This window comes from Lotus japonicus, chromosome 3 (assembly GCF_012489685.1).
Source record: "Lotus japonicus ecotype B-129 chromosome 3, LjGifu_v1.2".
Classification (NCBI taxonomy): Eukaryota; Viridiplantae; Streptophyta; class Magnoliopsida; order Fabales; family Fabaceae; genus Lotus; species Lotus japonicus.
The window spans coordinates 87,606,665-87,628,073 of record NC_080043.1 but is presented as its reverse complement, the minus strand read 5'-3'; the positions used below and the strand labels follow the sequence as shown (position 1 = coordinate 87,628,073).

At 36.8% G+C, this 21,409-nt stretch overlaps 1 long non-coding RNA gene and 1 pseudogene across 5 annotated transcripts; both read right to left on the bottom strand.

Annotated features, from left to right (window-relative positions):
* Window positions 1-6,740: 6,740 nt before the first annotated feature.
* Window positions 6,741-10,248, bottom strand: LOC130746986 (G-type lectin S-receptor-like serine/threonine-protein kinase At4g27290; annotated as a pseudogene).
* A 3,800-nt stretch (window positions 10,249-14,048) lies between these two features.
* Window positions 14,049-19,659, bottom strand: LOC130746978 (uncharacterized). 5 transcript variants are annotated; one of them, XR_009022271.1, is made up of 5 exons: window positions 19,235-19,659; window positions 15,905-19,009; window positions 14,993-15,100; window positions 14,711-14,902; window positions 14,049-14,483 (listed from the first exon to the last, which is right to left on the bottom strand). It is a non-coding gene; the product is annotated as an uncharacterized LOC130746978 (long non-coding RNA). The 5 variants fall into 5 exon arrangements; XR_009022272.1 differs by having other exon boundaries at window positions 15,905-18,959; XR_009022273.1 differs by having other exon boundaries at window positions 15,905-16,160; window positions 17,618-19,637.
* Window positions 19,660-21,409: the final 1,750 nt, after the last annotated feature.

Genomic DNA, 21,409 nt, shown 5'->3' with positions numbered 1-21,409 from the left:
AGCGTTTATGCATGCATTATATTATAGATCAACAACATTTTCTTCATGCAGAATCAACTGGGAGTCAGTCTGTTTAATTTGTCTTAGAATCAGTCACCGCCGTGAAACTAGCGCGTGTATGTATATGCAGAAACTAACATCTCAGTTCAAAGGACTCTTCGTTTTGAATCTGCATGCTCATTATTCCACATTTGTCGCTGGGCCCTTGAAGAACATCTTTATCTAAAAAGATGGAGAAAAAAAAACACGAGATTAATTTAAATTCTAGTGAATCAGGTCATCTACCAACCCCAGAGATAAGACTGAGTAATATGTGGAGAAATTTGTTAGGCCTAATTTTATTTTATTCTTATTTTGTACTCAAAGATAATGCATGCACACACCAAAAAATAATCAAGATATCAACACAAAGTGTTGCCAATAAAATAGTAACAACTCAGCTGTCGTGCCTTGTCGTCTTGGATTTATGTCGTGTACTATCGTCTATCTATATAGCATTGCTCTTAAAAAATAGCAGCAATTTATGGTAAAAAAGTTTAGGAGGGATTGTTGAGCACATTTAATTTGTGGTGGCTTCTCCACTTCAGTTACCATTTGACGGTTTGGCAAAGTGAAGGGAGAGTGGACAAGCTACGTCATGTGTTGCGCGAGACTGCTTTTATTTTTGTCAACAGGAGATCTTGGCCTATAATTGTGAGAGTTTGTGAACAATGTAAAATGCTGAATACAATCTGATTCTCATTCAATAGAAACTTTAGTATTTATACAATGACTCAACAACTAACATACTCTAACTAACTTGAAAGACTAACTCAACAGAGCTTGGGCCCAACTACACCTATATTACAAACAGCCCAAGCCCACATACAACTAACACCCTCCCTTAAACTGAACTTACTTCAAGTAAGACAGTTTAACTTCAACTGATCACAGCTACACATGCCTAACTTCCTTCTAAGTCTTACAAAAGAATCAACCTTCAAAGGTTTAGTCATGATATCAGAAACCTGCTCATCTGTACTGCAATGCTCAAGTTCTATCTTGCCATCCTGAACCAAGTCCCTTAAGAAGTGGTACCTCACATCTATATGTTTACTTCTTCCATGTAGAACTGGATTCTTGGACAGCTTAATGGCAGAGCTATTGTCACAGAAGATCTTAGAACAATGGCTCTAAGATGAGCCAAGATTGTCCAGAATTCTTCTAAGCCAGATGCACTGACAAGCACACATGGCAGCTGCAATAAACTCTGCTTCAGTGGTAGAGAGACTTACCACTGCTTGCTTCTTGGAAGACCAAGCAATTGAACCAGTTCCCAGAAGAAAGACATAGCCTGAGGTACTTCTGCGATCATCAAAATCCCCTGCATAATCACTATCAGTGAAAGCCACAAGATCTTCATTTCCCTTCCTGTTATACAAAATTCCCAGATCAATAGTTCCATTCAAATATCTGAAAATCCTCTTAACTGCCAACAGATGCAACTCAGTAGGTTTTTCCATGTATCTGCTAACCAGACATACAGCATACATGAGATCAGACCTAGTAGCAGTAAGGTACATCAAGCTCCCAACCATTTGCTTATATTGAGTAGCATCCACCTCTAAACCACCTCCTCCTTTAGTCAACTTGCTGTCTGGTACCACTGGATTTCCAACTGCATTGCTGTTCTGCATTCCAAACCTCTCCAGTATTCCTCTAGCATACTTCCCTTGACTTATGAAAATCCCCTCAGAATTTTGTATCACCTCTACACCAAGAAAATAGCTCATCTTGCCAAGGTCACTCATATCAAACTCACCTTTCATTGATCTCTTGAATGCCTCAATCATTGACATACTGCTGCCAGTAAAAATAAGATCATCAACATAGAGGCTCACAATCAGAATCATACCCTCCTCATCATGCTTAACAAACAAAGTATGTTCTGAAGGACACTTTATGAACCTTTCTTTGAGGAAGTAGGACTCAATTTTACTGTACCAAGCTCTTGGAGCTTGTCTCAAACCATACAATGCCTTTTTCAATTTATACACCTTAAACTCTTCCCCTTCTTCTGAAAACCCAGTGGCTGATCAACATACACTGTTTCCCCTAACTCTCCATGTAAAAATGCACTTTTAACATCAAGCTGAAATACACTCCATCCTCTTATTGCAGCAAGAGCCAAGATGGCCCTGATTGTGTCCCACCTAGCTACTGGTGCAAACACTTCAGTGAAGTCAATACCATGTTGCTGAGCATACCCTTTTGCTACTAGTCGAGCCTTATATTTCTCTACTTCCCCTTTCTCATTGTACTTGGTCTTAAAAACCCATTTAACTCCAATACTCTTTGCTTTATCTGGTAAAACAACTAAATCCCAAGTATTATTCTTCTCAATTGATTCCATCTCTTTTTCCATTGCCTTCCTCCATTTCTCATCACTAACAGCCTCCTGAAATGAGGAAGGATCAGTCAAGGATGCCAGAACATTGAGGCTAAAATCTTCATCATCTAACTCTTCTCCACTAATAAACTCTCTCATCCAAGTAGGCTGAGCCACAATTCGTTTTTCTCTTCCTGATGAAGTTCCAGGCATTTCAGTTGCTGTGCTAGAAGACTCAACACTTCCTGTATTTCCCACAGTAGGATCTGAAGCAGCTTGACTTTCAGTTTGTAAGTCTGCCTGAGGTGATTGCCCTCCGGTGTCACCATTGGTACCATTATTTTCATCACATAAATCAACAATATCAGCTGTTATATCCTTTCCTGAGTGCCAATCCCACTTATCATCCTCACCAAATACCACATCCCTGCTTACAATAATCTTCTTTGTAACTGGGTCCAGAAGTCTGTATGCCTTTGATTCTTCACTTACTCCAAGCAAAACACATTTGATGCTCCTATTGTCAAGCTTCTTCCTGTTGTTCTCAGGAACATGTGCATGAGCAGTACAACCAAATACCCTGAAGAAATGGACTGAAGGCTTCACATTACTCCATGCTTCCTCAGGTGTTACATCTTTAACTGCCACAGTAGGACTTCTGTTTTGAACATAGACTGCCCAATTCACTGCTTCAGGCCAATATTCCTTTGGAATTTCCTTCTCAGAGAGCATACTTCTGACCATATTCATGATGGTTCTATTTTTCCTTTCAGCCACCCCATTTTGTTGAGGGGTGTAGGATGCTGTCAGCTGCCTCTTGATCCCATGCAAGTTGCAGAAATTATCAAAATCCTTGGATGTGAACTCCCCACCTCTATCAGTTCTCAAGCAACCAATAGCTTCCCCTGATTCCTTTTCAGTAACTGCTTTGAACTTCTTAAACACTTCTAGAGCAGAAGACTTCTCAGCTAGGAAATACACCCAGGTTTTTCTACAAAAATCATCAATGAATGTGATGAAATATCTCCTCTTACTATTAGATTATGGCTGTATGGGACCACATATGTCAGCATGGATCAATTGTAGCCTTCTTTGTGCTCTCCAATTGCTCTTTTGTGGGAAAGGATCTCTGTGCTGCTTCCTTTTAAGACAATCACAACAAATGCTCCCAGTTCCACTAAGTGTGGGCAAGCCTCTTACCATTGATTTCTGAGAGAGAGTTTTCAGACCACTTAAACCAAGATGCCCATATCTTCTATGCCACAGAACTAAATCATCATCAATGGACACCTTGTAACAACTAGGGGTAATGACATTAGCCAAGACAGCAAACATTCTATTGGAGGACATTTTCGATTGCATAATGAGTCCTTTAACAGGGTGATAGACTCTACACCAACCCTCCTGAAATACCACATTCAAACCTTTCTCCTGTAATTGTCCTACACTTAGCAAATTGTTCTTTAACTCAGGAATGTAATAGACTTCAGTTATTACTTGGTTCAATCCAGCAATTTGCAATCTAATGTCTCCTTTTCCTTTCACAGTCATCTTGGAATCATCACCCAATTTAACAGTTGTGGAGAAATCTTCATCTATCTCATGAAACCAATCTCTAACACCACACATATGATTACTACAGCCTGAATCAAGGAACCATACCTTTCTTTCTGAGATTTCCCCTTTGACTTCTGTGTGTGCCATGAGTAAAAGTTCTTCTTCATCGTCTTCCATTTCAGCATAGTTTGCACTCTCCTCCCATTTAGGACACTCATACTGGAAGTGACCCAATTTGTGACACTTGTAACATTCGACAGTTTCTTTGTTGAAATTGCCTCTTCCCCGACCTCTGCCACCTCTTCCAGATCTTCCTCGACCTCTACCAGTAAATTTTCCAGAATTTGACACCTTCAATGCTTGTTCTTCCTCCTTGTAGCCACGCATTCTCTGCTCATGAACCAGTAAGCTACTCTGCAACTGGTCAATTGTAAGAGTACCCACATCATTTGACTCCTCAATTGAACAAACCACATAGTTGAATTTCTCAGTCATGGACCTCAAGATCTTCTCCACAATCGAGGTCTCTGTGATTGCCTCTCCCTGTATGTTCATCTTGTTGGCAATTACCAGGGTTCTTGAGAAATACTCGTTCACAGTCTCTCCTTCTTTCATTCCCAGCACTTCAAATTCACGCCTTAGAGCTTGCAATTGAGCCCTCTTCACCTTGGTGGATCCTTGACACTTCTGCTTCATGGAATCCCAGATGTCTTTTGCAGAATCTTTGCAGAGAATGGTCTCCATGATGTTCCTCTCGATTGATTGAAACAGATAATTCTTGGCCTTGAGGTCCTTCAATTTTGCTTCCTCATGTGCCTTTGTCTGCTCCGGAGTTGGATTCTGAGGAAGTGCAGGAATCCCTGATTCAATCAATCCCCAATACTCCTTTGATCGCAACAGATTCTCCATGAGCATAGCCCAATGATCATAGAATCCATCGAATTTGAGAACCGATGGTTGCAGAAAGGTTGATTCCTTCGATTGATCTGCCATGCTTGCCTCTTCTTTGCTCTTCTTGATCAAGCTTCTTGATTGGTCTTTCTCTTCTCCGCCAAGATCCCAGTCGTTCTTCTCTACTCAGCGGTTCTCTTCTCTGCCAAGAACCCAGTCGTTCTTCTCTACTCAGCGGTGATCAAGCTTCTTGATCGTTCCTCTTTCTCTTCTCTGCACTTTCCTTCGTTCAATCACTCCCTTCCAATGGAACTGCGGTTCTATGGTTCAGGCCCCTTGCGGAGCTCTGATACCAAATGTGAGAGTTTGTGAACAATGTAAAATGCTGAATACAATCTGATTCTCATTCAATAGAAACTTTAGTATTTATACAATGACTCAACAACTAACATACTCTAACTAACTTGAAAGACTAACTCAACAGAGCTTGGGCCCAACTACACCTATATTACAAACAGCTCAAGCCCACATACAACTAACAATAATTGCATTGGGTTACTTTGGGCTGGCCCAATACAATATGGTTAAGGATCGCATTGCAGAAGACTCAAACTATTTTGATTGTAGTCTGGTTTTCATTAGCCTATTATCATTTGGTTAAGGAAATAATTCAGAAAAGGGTGCACTTAATGTTATAAGGGATAGTGCAATTCCCCGCCTTGCCCGTTGCTCCGTCGCCTCGCCTCACCATTGATCCACGATGTCCAGCTGGCCACGCGCTGCTCCACCGCTTGATGGTCTCCAGCCACCTCTTGCCCTGTTGGTTTCCTCTGCGGCTCCACCTTCCACCTTTGGGTTATTTCCTCTGAAGTTTTGTAATGCAGACCATGATCATCATAGTGTGTTTTCATGAAGCGTATTAGGACTTAGGAGAGCTACATGACGCTACTTTCTCTCCAATACAGCTCCATTTTGATAGGTTTGCTAGTGATCTCAATTCTCAAGGTTAGCGTTTGCTTTGGCCTCTCTTAATGTTTCTGCATTATGTCCTATATAAATATGTTCTAATCATTCCTTATTAATTTTTTTGTTTTTTGGATTAGAATTCCATAGTAAGGACTAAGTAGATTTGAAAAAAGTCCAACCTTGGTTTGGGACACTCTAAGGCCACTGAGGACCTTTGAAATTGTTGGGCAGAAATGAATATCCCTATTTTGAAATCGTGTTTTGTTTGTAGAAAGATTCAACCACTGCTTATGTTTTGATCCTTGTGTATTTATTTGAGATTTTCCTCGGAAGATGTGGTTGTAAATCTACTATTTATTCTGTTTATTTGAAATTTTCCACAACTATTCTTTTATTTACTGTCACTGCACTTATTCAGAGATAGGAGATTGACTATGCTTTTGAAATTTTCATCTGCGTTCACGGCATTCATCAGGTATAAAAGTCATTATTGCTTACTCATTTCTTTGGATTATGATTTATGAGGTGATTGAACTAGTTATAGTAATACATGTATAAAATGGTAAAGAACTTGCTCTGTAAAATAATAGTAGTAGATGCTGGGGCTGAGATGAACACTAACCTCCACAAATTATAATTGCTATGTAAAAATTTGCAAACAGTGAAGTGATATTTGATAGTTGACATACAAACATACTAGCATGAAATGAACTTGCACAGGCTGTGGGGAAGGTCTATTCCAAATAGCTTGAGGCAGTTCTTACTAATAGCAATTGAGTTTTGTTGTCTTCATATACAATTTTGTTTATCCCATGCATGTGTCTGGATATATTAGACCGATAAAACACAGGTTCATAATAGTAAAAACATGAGCTATTTCACAAACTATGTTTGCTTGAATAACCTATATATCCCGCGTTGGAAGGCGAAGACTTGTCATTTTCCTTGACTCAATACCCTATCTTGCATATATCTCTGTGTTGGACATTTCATTAGCTGAGCAGAATTTGTGATTTCCCAGTGAAGAATCTGATTCAGTACTTACATCCTTTTCAGTGTAAAAGCCAGGAACCTTTGGCTTTGGCAATAGTTTCTCACCATTTAGCATTAGAACTACAGATGACATGTCTGGTCTATCTTCTGGCCTTTGTTGCACGCATAATAGGCCCACCTGTATGCTTCGTATGACTTCAAATGGTGTGTATTGTTCCCGTAACACTTCATCCAATAGTTCCAGTGCTCTCTCTTCAGTCCACAATCTCCATGCCTAATAAAGTGAAAGTCAAATTAGTGATAGGAAACAATTCAAAATTAGACAATTAGCAAGGTAACTAGGTGACTATGCTTACATATCCAAGAAGATTATGACACTGTTCTGGGCCTGAAAATCCCTTATTCATTTTCCCACTTACAATCTCTAGTACAATCACACCATAACTAAACACATCTGACTTTACTGAGAAATGCCCATGGACAGCATACTCTGGAGATATGTAACCACTATGTTCCCGCCACTCTATTTGTGTTTGCCTCGATTTGGTCTCCCAAAAATATTCGAGCCAAGCCAAAGTCTGATATTTTTGGTTCCAAATTTTCATCTAGTAATATATTGCTAGCTTTTAGATCTCTGTGGATAATTCTCAGTCTTGAGTCTTGATGAAGATAAAGAAGTCCTCGAGCAATGCTACCAATAATGTTGAAACGCTTAACCCAATCCAGTGACATCCTTTTGGTGACATCTGGTCAATTAAACACATATTTAGCATAACACTACAGTCTCCCTAGTTTCATAAATTATCACAAGAAATAAGAAGATTGTTTTAAATTAAAAAGTATGCTTGTACCAAAAACAAAGTTGTCCAAGCTTTTGTTGGGCATATATTCGTAGATCAACATTGTCTCTTCTCCTTGAATACAACAACCAAGGAGCTTTATGAGATTACGGTGCTGAAGTTTGGCAATCAGTGCCACTTCATTTTTAAATTCTTCCAACCCTTGTCCTGATCTTTTTGAAAGCCTTTTCACAGCTATCTCTTGTCCATCTATCAACATTCCCTACAAAGTAATATGATATGGTTAGAAAGTTCCTAAGGGTAGGAGAAGCCATCTCAGTCTTTTGTTACCTTGTATACTTGTCCAAAGCCACCTTCTCCAAGTTTATTACTGCTTGAAAAGTTGTTCGTGGCATAAGCTAAGTCTGAGAAATTGAATGTTTCCAAATCAACATCTTCCTTCCTTAGGTTCTTTTTGTGATGCTTTCTGAAAGTATTTCTTGCAGCCCCTGATTAATTAGAAGACACATTCACTATGACATAGCCGTTGATTGGTTGAAAGATATATATGAACAATACATCACACAGAAAATTCAAATTACTTATTTGTTGAAAGATATTATATCTGTGAATTTACCTGGATTTGTAATTATCAATATCAATCCACATATTATTAATCCAAAAATAACCACACCAACTGTGATTCCTACTGTCTTCTTGATGTATGTACGGCTATCCGCTGAGACTTGATCTGAAAGATCTGAGCATGATTAGTTTCCAACTTTATGAACAAATCTGTTTGGAAGGAAGTGTATTTAATTTCCTTAAGCGAATGATGAATGAAATGCTTTTAACATGGAAAACAAATTATGCCACATTACAATTAACTAATACTCCCTCCGTTCCAAAACTATTGTAGTTTTAGTTTTTTTCACTAAGTTTAAGAGTTTATTAATTGATGTTATAATTTGACTGAAACACCCTTATTTAATATGAGTTATATAAAAGAGAGAGAATGAAAATCATTGGTTAACTAATTGGTGAGAATTGTGATTGGTGGAAATAAGAGGTGGTACTTGGGAGATACAATATTAAATGAGGGCATGGATGGAAGAGAATGAGATAAAGTGCTTTGAAAATATAAAACAACAATGGTTTTGGAACAAAACAAAAATGCTAAAACTACAATAGTTTTGGAACGGAGGGAGGGAGTAGCTTCCTAATGTACAAAAAGATAAAACACAAAAGTAAAAAATAAATAAATAAATTTGAGTACCTAGTTCTGAAAGAGGGACTTTGACATAAAGATCTTGTCCCGATTGAGAGAATTTCCTCAGATCAACCACATTATTAAACCAAAGCAGACACCCAGTTCCCCCATTGCGGGTATCTAAATTAGCACAGGCTACACAGGAACAGTTTCTCAGGCACGCCACCTTACAATCCTCAAGGTTCATGCTCTTATTAAACCATGATGAAGACGTGTCTGGATACTTCGTTTGTGTGTACTTGAAGAAGCCCTCTGTTTTGTGCGTAGTACTGTTTTTGCAATTAGATTCATTCCTCTGAACACATCCGTCTGACCAGTTATACGCCTTCCACTCTTGAGGAAACTTGGGAACATACCCTTTCAAGCACTCGCAAGTTGCAACGTTACCTTCCATGCTGCATATAGAGTTTGCACTGCAATAGGCATAGTTTTCGCATTGATCTAACTCCGCAGTTGAGTACACTTGCTGGCTGCTCGATCCAACAGGCCAAAACAGAGTCTGGGAAGCACCTGAAGGAGACAGTGTAAACATGCTGATAACTGAGCTTACATTAAGCTTGAACTCATAATACACTTCTTTTTCATTGAACACAAATCTCTGTGCCGTTCTCGGAATTGGACCTTGAAATCCAGCAAGGAACCCGCCGAGCCATGGCCCTGTTCTAGTTTTTATATGAGATCCCTTGAATTGAATCACCTGAGGATATCCTCTAATGTCAAGTTTATTAGCATATTCTCCCTCAGCAGGGTCATCAGCACTTTTCCATGATGATATGAATCTTTCTAGACCAATTTCCAAGTTCCATCCAAGCTTCATTCCTGGCATTAATGTATCACTGGGATAATCAAAACTCTGCCACAAAAAGTCATCAGTTTCCTGTCCTTTTTTCACTACCAAATTTCCTGAATCCAGGAGCTGAGCGATTGGATTATTCGTATTCCCTGCTTTGCTTGTTGTATTGGATGACCAAATTATAGCGCTGTTAGTAGTGCCATTGAGGAGCTGAAGAACCCCTTTTCCATTGAGCTTCAACACTCCTGAATTGTTCTGTAATGGTGTCTCTCTATTGGCCACCCATATCACTGTAAAAGGGGACACATTTCTGTACCATACACCCAAGTATCGACTTTTTGAATTCCCGGGGCTGAAGAAACCCACTTCAGTGATTCCACCTGCTGAAACTAAACTCTCACCATCTCTGATTGATTGGTTCATGGCTAAAGTTTCCAGTGAAGTGGAACAAGAAGAGGTTCTTATCACGTGGGAGAATAATAAGAACCAAACAAATGACATTAGGATGTTATTCACCATTGTTTTGCCCAAGCAAGAAGCTTGATTACTTCATTGGCCTCTATAACGAACAGCTAATGAAACGCTAGGGAAGAAGTTTCAGCAAATAATTGAATGAGAAAAAACTCAACAGTCTATTGTGGAAAACGTCAGGGACAAGGCTAAAGAAAAGGGACGTGGGTACTTTGAACCAAGCAGAAAAAGTTTTAGCAAATAACATTTCTGTGCCTATCACAAATAAGTCCTCTAGCATTTACTAACACTAATTAATGTTGAACTGTCCAGCAACTTGCGATGATCAACTTGCGATGAGCAAGTAAAAGTCACGTTGTCCAAGTCAAGCGTTTATGCATGCATTATATTAGAGATCAACAACATTTCCTTCATGCAGAATCAACTAACGCATATGTGCCAGTTTAAAGGGCTCTTCTTTATGAATCTGCATGCTCATAATTCCACAGATTGTCGTTGTGCCCTTGAGTAATGAGTTTATCTGAAAAAAAGGAGAAAACAAACATGATTTCCCCCCAAAGTTTCCTGCAAAATTCCTTACAAATAGTTTTTGAAAATTTTGTGTCAAGGTAAGTTCGTAAGAAAAATCGCTGGTAAAATTTGAAAGTTGACAATATCAAATATGACTTCCTTTATTTTTAATTGTTTCCTTAATTTTTTTTTTACAACTATGGTGCTTATTTGGGTAACAGAAGAGGGGTTTTTTGAACTGCTGAAGGGTCTATGAGGAGATCCTTGGAAATTATTTCTTCAAATCATGTTCCAAGGTTAAGATGCCAGGGAGTTCATGTACATGCTTGGTGTACTGATTTTTCAGATTATAATCTTCTAGTTATGGAAGATTTGTGCTAGTTGATACAAATACTGACAACATCATCACATGAAACTATCAATAGATTAGTTAAGGTCAAAATAAATGTTTCTTCGTTTTCAATCAGAATTTCGGAAGAGTATAACCATTTGATGGCTGTGTGGTAACAGTGAGACCAGGATGGTCGAGAGTGCAGCATGACATGATTTTGTAATTGATAGGTTCATGTTTAAACTCCATTCATCCCTCTTGGATGAGGTAAATGTAAGTTTATTGTTAGGTTTTTCTGCCTTGCAGTGAAGTATCATTATCTCATCCTAAATTTATTATTAAAACAATAGCAGCAATTTATGGTGAAAAAATAGCAGGGATTTATGATCACCGCATTTAATTTGTGAACAGAAGATCTTGGCCTATTATTGAATGGGATTACTTTGGGCTGGTCGTCCAACACAATATGGTTGAGACTTGGTTGTAGTCTGAAGAGGAGGGTGCATGCACTTAATGTTATAGGGGACAAATGTTGAAGATAGAGACTTGGTCCTTGAGTAATAACGAGAGTCCTTATCAAAAAAAAATAACGAGAGTCTGAGAGAATGAATTGTTCAATCTCATTAATGAATGTAATATATAGGCTTAATTCCACTTTAGGCCCCTAATGTTTCACAAATGTGCGGTTTGCATCTCCTGTGTTTAAAAGGTGCGGTCAACATCCCTCATGATTCCAGAAGGATCTATTGAGGCCCTTCCGTCAAGTTATGTCAGTTGACTAAACGAAACTGAAAGTAATTAATTGCATTTTCTTCATCCTTATCAACATCATCAACAATACTTCATCATCATAAAAAAAAAAAAAAACCCAGATTTGCAACCCCACCCATAAAACCCAGATTCTACTTCTTTGAACACAAACCCAAATTTGCAACTGCTGTAAAAATCAATTCCTTTAATATGCTTCTCTTCCAATCTTTCTTTCCAACACAACCCAGGTACCAAGCCTAGATCTCCAAGTCAAACTCCTTGTACTCCAGAGTTAATTTAAGAGTACTAAACACTTCAACTATACCCGATGCCAATAGCCCGCAGCAGCCCTCTAACAATAGAACAATAAACTATGAAACATGCAAGTAACTGTAATAGCCCTCACCCATTAACTTTCTCATAAGCTTAATCGATTAATGGAGAATAAGAACGATTCTTGAAGGAAGGAGAAGATGAAGGTTTATTGCTCTCCTTCCCAAGATGAGAGCTTTCTTCACATCTCGCTGCAGACTGGTGGGTGGGTCGAGGTTGATCGAAAGGAGAAGATGATGGGGTTTGGGTACTTCAACCGTCGATCATCCCCGCGTCACGTCGTACTCCGGCCTCCACCGCACCGTTCGAACCCAGATCGGAGTTCAATGGTCGAGCCCGATCCAGAACCACAGCAGTCCTGACAACTCGCCCCTCCTTCTCCACCTCCGTCACCGCTCATCCCCGACGGTCCAACCCCTAGCGCCGCGGCGGAGGTGTACAGATCAGCTTGTTGGAAGAAAGAACGCGGTTGCGGTTGCACAACCTCTTCTTAGCCTCTCTTGGTTAACTTCTTCTTCTCCTTCCAGACCCAGATCCACAACCTCTTCTACTTTTTTGACGAAGAAGCACATGGATGAAGAATCAAATTGATAAAGGAAGGGACGTTTGATGGCAAAAACTAATGTCGCCCCCTTCTCTGCATTGATAGCATCCTTTTCCCATCCTCTTCTCTCAATCTTCTCCTACTTGTGGTGTTTGATGTTTTGTTTTGAGAGGTTCAGTTGAGGAAGATGAAGATCAATTTTGTGACGAGTTAATTAAGTTTGTGACGGATTATTTTCGTCACTAATTTGCCTTTTCGGAATTAATGAATTTAATAATTCTGTTTTAAAAATAAAAAATATAATAAATGCACCGTTAGCGAGTTCCATTTTAGTCAACTAACGGAACTTAACGGAAGGGCCTCAATAGATCCTTCTGGAATCATGAGGGATGTTGACCGAACCTTTTAAACACAGGAGATGCAAACCGCACATTTGTGAAACATCAGGGGCCCAAAGTGGAATTAAGCCTAATATATACACAATTATATTTTACAGGAATTCTCTACAACTAACAATCAGTTACAAAAATTTGCAATATGTTTTTCTGTTGACTGATAGATTATCTCATTTGGAGTAATTCTTAACAGAAATTTGAATCATTGACAACACTTCCTCTTATTTCAAACTAGGATTATAGCCCGTCTCCGTGCAATGCACGGACGAGCAGTTCTGTAATTTATCATATTTATTCAATCAATTTATTTAACTGCATCTAATTAACTCACATACCAATTATTATAATCTTTAATAATTACAACCCAAATATGGGTTAACCGAAACATAGGAGTCAATGAACTAATTATAAACATATAACAAAGTTTTATTTTAATTTATCTTTGTCAATTATACTTGAACATAATTACAGTGTTAACGTTTTTGTTATAAATATATGAAGGCTAAGATTATAAGTCAAGAGATAGTTGAATATACAACAATGTTAATTGTTAACAGATATTTGAATATACAATGTTAAAGTTTTTGTTATAAATATAGGAAATAATAAATATACAATAGTAAGAAACCTTAGTGTTTTATTGTTTTTGGTTTTATATGATTTACTAATTAAGTAATCACCATAAAAGAAATAAAAACATGTAAATAAGAAATAGACTCCAAAACAAGAAACATAGACAGCCCAATCTGGGAAAAAAATGTCATAAGAGGAAGGTTTATTTTAGACCACATCTATATTTCTTATAAATAGCATGATCACACAATGATCCTCTAACAAAACAAAAACAATATCCAACATCAATCTATCTAGCCTATCTGGGACAATGATTGACCATTGTTTTAATTAATGGCACAACGTTACCCAGATTATTAAGTTACACAAAAAGTATCCATATTTTCTTTAATGGTAGAACAATAAATTAGGGAAAATTGAATGCAAACATTTTTTTTAGATAAACCCCCTAAAACATTGAATTAATTAGGCTTAAATATGCTTTTGCTCCCTCTAAAATAAGGATATTTTTGTTTAGGCCCCTCTAAATAAGGTATACATCACTAAATGCAAAATCATACTGAATACAAAATTATTCTGTCGTCACCTTACATCGTTTAAAATGACCTAAACCAAAAAACTATGATTTTAGAGGGACCTAAGATAGGATACCTCTAAAATATGTCACGTCAATGTCTGTTATGTAAATGTAACAACATGCGCTTATCCTAATTGCCTTTATGACATTAATTGTGGATAACACTCCATCCTCACCACTGGATAAATTATGAGTACTGATTTCCAAATTCTTCACACCTGTGATTCAGACTTTCTTAACTTGCCATTTGCATCTTCAGTAAGCTCTTTTCCAACCACCTTCAATTTTCTTTTCACACACTTACAGACAGCAGACTGGTTGCTACTTGCTACTATCTCCATATCCAACAGTATCAACAATGTTCTTCATCAACATCTGTGACCTGTGAATCCCTCTGAATGTTAGTAAATGAAAGAAAAACTTGAAGGCACCCACCTATACTACTTAAATTTACTAATTTAGTATGCATTATAATATACCAGTTATCTCTAGAATATCATAACAAACTAAATAGGTAAGAAACAATACATCTATGACTTGTAACAAAAACATATATTAATAATATTATTCATTGTATTTGGACTATATAAAAGGACAAACAATAATTACCATTGTTGACTTGGTACTTGTTATCTCAGAGAAGAAACGTGACACAATCTCAGGATCAAAACAAATTCAAAGAACTTCATAGCAAGGATAACCCTTATATGTTATACCAGGAACCCTACAAACTTTAAAAAGCATCTTCTTTTCAGTAACTTTTTCCTCAACCTCCAGCGGATAATCAACATCAACATCAGGCTGTATACAAAATTAAATAAAGAACATGAGTAATCTATTTTTTTGATATATCATGTTACAACTTGTTGTAATAGGAAGGGATGTCTCAACTGCATCTTCCTTTCCTCTTCCTCAACCTACTTGCTTATCAACATGTCATTCATATTGCTCGTCAACAACATGGCACAGGCGAGCTCAACAACTTCACTTGATCTTGATCTTATTTTTGGTGTGAGGGAAAGTCAGAATAGCTCATCAAAGTAATAACACAATTAAATGAACTTCTCAAAATAAGCTGAACCAATACTCATATTTGAGAGTAAATTGAAGGTATAATCATAAGGCTTTACATAAGCAAGATATAGATTGTTGCTTCTACCTTTCTAAAAAAGATTAACATTACAATTGAGTCTACACATCACAAATTGAACTGAGCTTGTAATCAAAGTTGATAATCATCAAATAGATTTACAAATGTAACTAACTTTTGAAATGAAAACATTGATCTTGGCTAGGCAAACTGTTGAGAGAGCATTGAGATATTCTACTCTCTTTCTCTCTCTTTTAGAAAGCTGAAACGAAATCACATCCTCTTAAGGACTTTCAAAAGCAACACCATTTTTAAATGTTCTAAGCAATTTCACATGATGTAAATTGAAAAGAGAACATGTTACATATTTCATTATTGCATGAAGTAAAACATTCAAGCAAAGCCTCAAAGCTAAATCCATTTTCTTGTGAGCATTTCAGCAAAAACTTTATGAAGCCAATGAATTCTCTTTTCTTATCATAGAATTCAGCTCTTCATAAGCATCCAATAACGGTGGTAATTTTCACTATTCATCAAAGTTAACTAATTTTGAAATCTGCATCCTCTTAAGAACTTTCAAGAGCAGCACCATTTTAAAAGCATCCCACATTCCAATAAATCAATACTTATAAAAATGAATCATGTCAAAGTTGTTGACATTTATTTAAAGGAAGCAATGGTGCATGAAAGCATAAGACAACGATAGGGAGTACCTCAGGTCCTTTGTGGGCAGTACCGTTTTGTTTGTCATGAGCATTGCTCAGTGACATTCTTAATGACATCCCCATCTACATAAAAGTTCTGCTTAAATTTCTCTGTAGCACTTCTGTCTCATAACCATCCACGAAACTGAGCCTCTTCACTCCAATCCTTTTCTATTCTCCACTCCTTTTAAGCTTTTATAAAGCAACCAAAACAGCCAGCTACTAACCAGGTTGACTCCTTAAACTGGTTAAAGAGAATTCATGCCTAGGATTAAAATTATCAGTCAGTAACATAAGTTTTGGTTACAAGATTCGAGAGAAAGCATCATAAAACAATTAACAAATCAATTTCCTCTGATTTGGGTACTAACTCAACATGCCACATTAGAGTATATTTCAATTGAATCAATTTATAAAAGAGAATGAAGAAAACACCCATAACAAGTGGTGCTTCCTATAAACTTCTGAAAATATACCCTTTTTAATTCACTCCTATGACACTAACGTGCCAATCAGGTAAACAACACACGGTGCATTAAACCACATAAGGGAAATTAATCAGATATAATTCAGATCAAAGGTAAATGTGAGGTTCCCGTATTAATTAAATTGATGTAGCTGTAAGAACTTGCCATACTCATCACAATGAAAAGATTTAATATCTCTGGCTAACAGCAAGTATGAAGCATAGAACAAATATTTGTACCATCTATGTGCCATCTTAAAATGAAAAAGAAAAGATGAATGAAGCATAGACAAATATTTGTACCATCTATGTGCCATCTTAAAATGAAAAAGAAAAGATGAGTAGGTAAATAAACCAAGTCATAAATTTGAAGAAGCTAGATGAAGAAAGAGATTTAGCAGATTTTGCTGCAGGGTAGGAAAGAGTGCATAAGAGGGTGCTTTTCTTTTTATAACATTTGAAAGAGATAAGAAAAAGACCTCAAGAGTGAACATTAGCTCCAATAAATATGGGAGAGCTAACTTATAGAATTAAAACTTTCACATCATGGACAACATCTACTAATTAACTGCATAATTCATATGATGTGAAGGGTGAAAGAGTTCATGAAACTCTGAATATGAAAAACAAAATCTGAACATAAAGTCATTTTTAAAGTTGATTAATGGAGAAAATGAACTTACCATCACCTTAAAATTGTGTGAGCTTTTCAACAATTTAAATGATGCTCAAGTTCAACTAATATGCCAAAAATTATGCATGTTCAGATAAGCATAATATCAAAGTGTAGCTATGCCTTAAAAAGAACTAAGAATGAAGAAAGATCCCACATGTTGTCATATGCATTGCTAGTCAGAACTATAAGTTGTCAACATAACTTAAGGCCCAAAATCGAAGACACTTGAATGCCAAATATATCCAGCAACAGAATTTATGTGTGCAAGCATAATAAATTCAAGGAATAAACCAGAGAAGTCTTAGACTAACCCAGAAACAGATTGGTTCCAAAAACTTATTAGGATAGAAATCCTCATATGCCTTAACTGAAACAGTTTAGTGTTTAATAAGCCTTATATTCCCAAAGAAAAGTAGAAACATTAAAGATTATAACAGGGGCAGACAAGAATTATCCGGCTTCAACAGAAACAGTTGAGCAAACAACCAATTTTTAAATAGGAAATAAGAACCCAGAACTTGGGGAAGCCAAAATGAATCAAGAATCAAAATGATCAGAAAAAGGATGATACTGCCCTGACTTTTGATCATATAGGTTATCGAACCACATTGTCCAGCCTTCTTCCCTCTTCTCCCCTTCTTTTTCACATTGCATGCACAGGCTAGCTCTGAAATTATGTCCTTCCAATAAGCCGAATCATCCATTTCGTCCTCTTGATCTGTCATGCCCCTCTTTGTCTCACATGGTCACAGTGAAGAGAATGTTAACATTAGTTTCAGAATAATGGGAATTAAGAACACAATGGGGCGGACAAAACTGGTTGTAGGCACAGTTTTAGAGAACATGAGTAATCTATATAATCCAATATCCAATATAAAACTATAAATAAATCAATATAAGCTCATGGAAGCAAAATTACATATAAATCAACATAACTTATACTCATTGTCATCCATCATCCATAACAAAGAAGAAGAAAACGAATTAATTTTATTCAAGAAAATGAACACAAGTTACACAACTACTGATACTTTTGAGAGACTTAGCTTCTCTCCCTAGAATTCCCCAATCTTGCAATCCAAATAACCCCCATTATCACTACTATCCCCTACTTATATTACTATGCCTAACTATCCTTTCTTGTAACTACTAACAAACTAACTCTATGTTGGTTACCAAGTTAGTGGTACAATGAAAATGAATCCTATAGGTTAGGGTTCCCTAAAGCTCCTTTACATATCCTTTCATAGAAATTAATTGGGATTTAGTCCAGCCATACGTGGAAAGATAAGATATGCATAAACTAATCCAATCAACTAACTTAAATGTGTTTTCTTCTAAGTAAACAATACATTTCAGCCAATATACTGAAAACAAAAGTTAACAAAAATAAAGGCCAGTACTGCAATACAATGAATATAGGAAACTAACCAATGAGAAAATCAGATTCCCCCATTGTTGCATCAATGTAAGTAGAGTTCTTGAGTGATAAACAAATAGTTGGAATAACATCAGAATGTTCCTGCACTACTTTTGTTCTATGATTGAAGAATATCTTGAACTCATGTTCAGAGGCACAAAATGCGCCATAGTTTCCAGAAACACTAAAATAAGTTATCTTGTATACATTACCCTCTGAAAATTCACCCCTAAACTTGCTAAGATAGTTCTTCTTAATGTAAGCCTCAATTTTTACACCCAATACAACAAAATAAAATGATCAATGACGAATTACAAACTTGCTACAGCTAAACATAAATTATTATCAGAAAAAGGATTTACACAAGTAAAAAACAAAAGAACAAACCTCTGAAGCAATCAAGACAAGATTAAGCGCATATGGTTTGGAAGGCTCACCAACAGGAAACATCTCCCACTGATGAAGAACATGAACCTTAACTATCCATGTATCTTTGCCAGTACTTAAAATTCGAAGGGGATGGAAAGGACATGTAGTAAACGCCATGAGTAACTAAAATTACCAGCAATATAGAGAATAGAGAAATAGAGACAACATAGAAAGAAAAGAGGTTAGACTAAGAACACCAGGAATAACACACAATAGAGGTATTTATAGACAGCTACAAATGAGAAAAGAGTACAACTACATTGAAATAAAAATTCAAATGCTTGCCAACAACAAAATAGCTGGAACACTGTGCATATATACCAAACCTCTGGAAATAAACTAACATACCAACAATCAGCTGACGAAGCAGACAACATCTATGGCTTCTGATACACCTCTTATACTGACGACGAACAGTGCACAAATGAACCATTTTCTTCAAAAATCTATTATCCTCCCTCTGATTTCCACCTAACAGAAGAAGTCTTCAAGAAACATATGTCACAATGACGAAATTTTCGAACAACCCATATCAATACAGGTGTCAAACCTAAAATTTAGTCCTCCTCCTTCCTCCAAATTTCCAAATCTCCTCTCTTCTGTCTTCTCAAATCTCAAATCTCAAACTACACTTAACCTAACTTCTGCTACACTGACGGGGACTGCAACAATGCAGATCAATCGCAGACAACAACCAAGGAAACACTCTTCTCCTTCATCCCATACTTCTTCAACGCAAACCGTGATGTCATCTACAGAACGAAACTTCCAGACGAAAGGTGGAAAACAAACGCTCAGATACGAATGGCCAGGATTAAATATCAGAAATTGAGCAGGCTTGAGATGGATGGCCCAGATTCAAAGTTCTCTTATGAATAGTGATTTATTGTCTCTCTTTTAAGGTGTAGTAGATACTTGAGGTAAGCAGCACCTAGTTCTTTTCTCAACTTTTCAAGTTTATCAATCCTTAATGCTTTGGTAAAAACATTTGCAATATGTTCCTCTGTTGAACGATAGATCATCTCAAGCTTTCTCTCATTCACATGCACCCTCAGGAAGTAAAATCTAACTTCATTATGTTTGCTACTGGGTTCTTTGCTAAACTCATAGTTGAGATATTTTCAACTGACAATTTCAGTGGCTTTCTCACTTCAATCATCATTTTCTATAACAACGCATCAAAGCCAAATAGCTTGACAAGCAGTATAGGATCCAACAATGTATTCTGCCTCACATGAAGATAGTTCTATTACTGGTTGCTTCTTAGAAAATAAAGAGATTGGTGCTTCCAAAATCTAAACATGTATCCATGTGTGCTCTTTCTTTCTTCTATATCTCCATTGTAATTAGAAATTAAATATCTCACTAATTCATACTTTTTGCTCAACACATTTTGGAAATAGAACTCCATGGTCCAAAGTACCTTGTAAACTGTAAGTACCTTTGCTGAATGGAGAAGGTTTGAAGGGGCTTCTGTTCATGGTCTTCAATTTGGAATGACATGAGGACAAATTAAATGAATTTGCATCTCTTAGAGGATGTTGGTGTTATGAGGCATTTTTTGGGTGTTACTCGCATTGATAATAATATTCATCAGTGGGATGTTGAAATTATAGGAGTAGTACAGGGAGGCTTTTTAATTAGAGTAAAAGATACCATGGCGGTATTAGGTGATTGAAGATTAAGAGATGTTACTTGACCTGTAAAATCAATGTATGGTTTGGAAGGTGACAGTCATTGTCACATATGTATCCAGAATTGATGCAAAGAAGTGGTGTTGTCCTTGTTGCTTTACCTGACCTGTTGGGTGTTTGAATTGTATGGACTTTTGTTGTCATTTTGTAAGTGTGAGATGAATATTGTCTTGTATATTGCGAGCTATTATTGGGAGGACGTTAGATTTGTTCACATGTTATTCTTGGAGTGTTAGCCACGTCATATGGATAGCATTGTCCAAATCCAGAATGATTATTTCTCAATTTTTATGTCATGTCAAATAAATTGTTTTGCTTCAAAAAAAAAACCTTGAGATCATCTTTTTTGCTGCTGTGTAACTTCTTAGGATTACTCATTAATCGACTGATTAATCCCACTTCATAGCATATGTCAGGTCTACTATTACTTAGAAACCTCATTAATCCAACTATTTGCTTAAACAGAGTGGCATCCCCATTCTATTCTTCATCATTCTACTTCAACTTCATATTCAATTCCACAGGGTTAGTTTATGGATTGCAACCAATCACAATGAACCTTCTTAACACATGTGGTATGCTGCTTCTGAATTAAAATTCTAGCTGCTAAGCTAGTAAATTCCATGCCCAGAATGTAGGTTAACTTTCCTAAGTCTTTCATTTTAATCTCGGGCTTCATAATGTCTTTGAATTCTTCAATTTCTTTAAAATTAGTTTCAGTCACAAGGAAGTCATCTACATAAAGACTAGTGACTAAAATAGCTTTGCTTCCATTCTTTACTCTTAGATATACACCATGTTCTACTGAACATTTGCGGAGTTTAAGTTG